Source organism: Mesitornis unicolor, unplaced genomic scaffold, assembly GCF_000695765.1.
Source record: "Mesitornis unicolor isolate BGI_N332 unplaced genomic scaffold, ASM69576v1 scaffold51215, whole genome shotgun sequence".
Lineage (NCBI taxonomy): Eukaryota > Metazoa > Chordata > Aves > Mesitornithiformes > Mesitornithidae > Mesitornis > Mesitornis unicolor.
In genome coordinates, this window is record NW_010187161.1 from 14,037 (window position 1) to 18,603 (window position 4,567).

The 4,567-nt window shown below is 44.5% G+C and overlaps 1 protein-coding gene across 1 annotated transcript in view; it reads right to left on the bottom strand.

The window, feature by feature from the left end:
* SLC5A3 (solute carrier family 5 (sodium/myo-inositol cotransporter), member 3) overlaps positions 1–4,185 on the bottom strand; it is a 12,434-nt gene extending 8,249 nt beyond the window's left edge. The window contains exon 1 of the mRNA XM_010185347.1: positions 4,155–4,185. The gene's annotated coding sequence lies outside the window, so the exon portion shown is untranslated. The remainder of the gene's footprint in view (positions 1–4,154) is intronic.
* Positions 4,186–4,567: the final 382 nt, after the last annotated feature.

Below are 4,567 nucleotides of genomic sequence, written 5' to 3' on the forward strand. Positions count from 1 at the left end.
GACAGCTTGGGGGGGGAGCGGAGAACACAACAGAAGGATAAGGCAGAAAATTCCTTTTTATTTGCTAAAATAAAGAGGTATCAGAAAGAAGGACCACCTACTCTGTGCCAACCAAGGCATACTGTAGTCATCTTACTCCGGTTTTAAGGAAGACCAGTTCCTCAGTTTAACTTAAACTGTCTGCTAGTTTAAAGAAAACACATAGGCAAGTACTTCCTTTTTCCCCTGTCAGCCCAAAGAACTGGCTATGTTTACACGGCTGACAGATGTTATCTGGGTTCTCTGAAGAGAAAGCACAGCTGCAGTTCAGCACCACTGAGGAACTGGGACCCTCTTCCCTGGCGAGTGAAGTGAATCCTCCTCACCCGTGCTGTAACTCAAGCAGACAGCTACCAGAGGGCTCACATGCTCAAGGACAGGTTGTCAAGATAAGCAGCTCCACCTCGGCAAGGAAACCATGCTTTTCTTTGCGACTGCAGGCAGATGACATTCCTCCTTCTACACAGAAACTGTAAGCAGAAGAGGAAGGAGGGTACTGAGCAGACACGTGGTCAACAGTAACTAAGTAAAGCACACAATAGGGCAAAAATGGCAGGTAAGCCACTTTAATGAAGGTGGGTTGGGGTGTCTCCTCCAGGTGATGGCAAAAAATAGAAGATTCTGGCATCATGCAGCATCAGGCAGAATTTTCCCTGTGTGTGAAGACATCAGCTGGCACACTAAGCTGGAAACCGCAGAGGGATACCGAGCCTGAAGATCCAAATTCCTTCTTGTGGCAACCTGAAGTTCAGAAGCACAAACATTTTCACTGCCGCTGGCAAGTCCTATTTGCCTCAATTAGTTTGATGAAGTACTTGGGCACTAAGAGCAACAGCAAGAGAATGGGTTGGAAAAAAAAAATAAAAAAAAGAAAGGCATTAACACCCAAGTCTGATTTCTGTAGCGGATTTGGGACCACATAATCAAGTTTTCTGAATGCAGAGGTCAGATGCCACCACGACATCAGAAAGTACTGTAAAATCTCTACCACTACTGAAGATGACCCTTTTCTTAGCTGCAAGGTGCAAAGATGTGATTCAGTTGGTAGTGAGCACAACTGAGCAGTAACTGATGGAACTGGCACACTCCTAGCCTGGAAAAATATGCTGGTTCACCCCATTTGAAGAGAATCTTGGCTAGGAGAGCACAGACTTCAGAAGTTACTTTGGGAATGAGAAAGGAGTACTGCAAGTATCAGTCACCATGCAAATAGGCAAGATACTAGGAAGAAATTCTTCCTAGAATTTCCAGGAGGAACAAAAACAAAACCACCAACCAACAACAAACAATCAAAACCACAAAAAAACCCTAAACAGACTCATTAAGCTTACATAGGACTTCTCCAAGATCCCATAACATTTATGGCTGCCCACAGTCTTTCCAAGAAGAGAAAGCATCACAAGTTTTATTGAAAGGTGAGACAGAAGTTTCTAGGGCAAACATAATCCTAGAATTTAAGTCTGAGGCCCTCAAAGCTTCCTGCTCTGCTGTGTGCTTTTGTGAGATTTCTCGTTCTTCTTGGGGTTTTTAAGACACCAAAACAAGGCTTAAATAAAGTTACCTTGGTTATACAACAGCCAGTACAATTCTACAACAAGCTTTGCAATTATCTATATTAAAAGCTACCAAACATTGATTTCTTTTTTTAATAGTCTCAAATACAAACACATCCACTCCACTGAACCCACTCCCCTCCTGTACCCATGCTCTGTATGTACCTTTGGTTTTAATTATTTATTATTCCTCAGATGTTTGCTTAACCGAAGCACAAAGACTGGCTTGCAAGTGGACAAAACAGAAATTAAAAAATGTGAAAAAAAAACCCAGCAGAAAAATAGTTCCTATGTAGTTCCTCACTCCTGTTTCTAGAGTTCATGACTCTCCCCTCACCCCACCAGGAGTGATGCACTTCTGTAGCATCTCACTTCCAGCACCAGTATTTGCACTACTGCTCCCACAGTACAGGTCCTTCACTTACACAGATCTTATTTCCCATATTTTTACTTCCCATCTTCTCTGTCCCATTTCTACACAACCAGGTATATTTTGCCCATCTGTCCTCCTTTTTTTGCCCCCCATGCTTCCACCTCCTTATCAGCTCTTCTACAGAAAGCACACCAGGGATATTCCCACTGGTCCATCGGGCAGGCAGCTTTAAGGGGAACAATATGGTGCCCAGTGGGTCCTGCTGTTCTTGGATAAGCAGCACAGAGGATGGGACATGCAGCTCTATCAAGCAGCTGCTTCCACAATAGCAGCTCTCACATTGTCACAGACTCACAGCAGAAGAGGTCCAGGCAGCTGTGGCTCAAAGCATTAGCAGTCTGCTCTGGCTGGTGTCTGACAAAAAAGCAAGGTAAGTTATTTAATCAGTAGTCAAAAGTCATTTTTGGGTGGAAATTGCCAGCGTTATGGTGCTGGAACAAAGGAAGTGGAGAAATCAGCTCCTGAAAGGGTATGTAAAACAAGCAAAAAACTTTCATCATTACAAAACACAGTATGTATGATGTGTTAGAAGAAAGCACACATAGACACACATTCATACTTGAACTAATTTAACAGCTTATTCTAAGTGATATAATGGACATCTTTAAAAGAGTCAGTCTCTTTTGAGGGTTTTTACAACAAACACAAGCAATAATGCTATTTTATCACAAGTTCTCTTTCCTTCTTTTTCAAGAGTTAAAGGATAGAAAATGTGCTCTTGCGCTGAAGTCTACCAGCATCTCCCTGTCCATATACACGATGCATCCACATGTATACATGCAAACAGTGAACAAGTGAGGAGAGATTCGCAGTCAAGAGAGAAGAGCACATTGCTAAGTAGGTAACGGGGGCACAGAGAAGTCGTATCTTAAAGGTGAAGCCACTGTTCCTGCTCACTGAAGAGGGTCCAGCCAAATCCCACTGAAGTCTGCCAATCCCAGCATGGGTACCAGGGCCAGCCCACAGTCCTGCCTTAGCGCTCAGGCTTGCAGCAATACTGCTTAGGGAACAAGAGTGGCAGAATTAACCAGGGCATCCCATTGCATGCACTCACTCAAGCACATCACTTGATATGCTGCAGAAATCCAGATAAACCAAGAGGCTTTTGAGTCCCTTATTCTTGCCATCAACTTAGTGCTTGCTTTGGACAACTTTGCCAAATTCACCTGGCTAACAACTACCTGTGATAGAAAGGCTTAAGCTATTTTGTAGAAGAGAATAATCCTCTTCTTCCCCCCATACCCAAGCCAGGCACAAAACCCACACCTGGCAGAAACTTAGAAGAATACCGCTCTCAAGTCTTCAGACTGAAAGTGGCAAATATCAGTCAAGAGGGTATCATTCTCCAATGCTGTCTTTATCACACACTTCAAAACCCACTTATTCGTACAGAAATGTATAAGGCAGAAAACAAAAACCTGCCTCCTACAGGAGAGTGAACACTAGATCTCATAGTTGTCCAATCTTGCTTTTTAGTTCCAACTCTTTGCCCTTCCTTCCAGCACTGCCCCCGATACAAGGGTCCTTCCCTGCCAGGCACAATACTGGGAAGAAGAACCTGTTTACTAAAAAAGTCAAAGGAAAGAGAGGAAAACTTTTGTGTAATTTTAACCTGCTAAGCAGGGGAGAGGGGTGGGGAAATTGTACAATTTTTACAATTCAACTGTAATAACAGGTAGGTTCACCAGAAAGGAAAAGAAATAAAACCAGCATCTGCCTGCTCACTGCCCTCTTCATTCTCCCCCTGCTTCTTCCCAGCAACCCAGATATCAAAAGCCCAATTGCTGCAGCTGCCTACACAGCAATTAAGTGTAATAGTCAAGATGTCAAGCAACACTACTGCCCATCACGTTGGCTTTTCTAAAATAGCTAATGATCTCCACAGCAGGTAGGGAGCTTGTGAAACACAGCAGCCCACTCCAAAGGCAACAAACAGATGCTGAAGACAAGTTACGCTGTGTGAACGTGCCAGTCAAACTGGGAGCCCAGATTCACTGCAGTATTACAGAGGTGGGTGGATGCGTCCCTCAGTCCAGGTATTTGCTGAAACTAAGTAATTAAGTTTTAGACTATGACAAATACTATGTATTTGTCCTTTGTTACAGGTGGAGTGGGGGAGAACAGCATGCCACTAACATTGATAAGCTTCCTCACTTTTAGTGAAATACTCTAATATAAAGTATTTTCAAGCTGTCCATTCACTTCAGCTCCCGTGACAAAGTTGGTTTGTCAAAGACAGGTGTCCCTGCTCACAAGGGCCAAGCAGCAGCGCAGGAGCACCGCCACCTCCTCTCCTCTGTCTGTCCTAGGTTCCCCAGGCTGCCAGTGCTCCTTGGCGGGTGTCTCGCATTGCCGCCCTGTGGTCAGTCTGCAAAACAGCATCAGAGCAATAGGAAGCCATTTCCAGCTCTTCCTTCCCTTTCCCCCCCTCCACTTCCTTCCCCAGGCTCCCAAGGGAGTTTCGGCAGGACAAGGAGGGCAGGACAGGGAAGCTTCCCTGAAGAGTTCTCCTTGCTCCACCAAGTGACAGCTCCTGCTAATT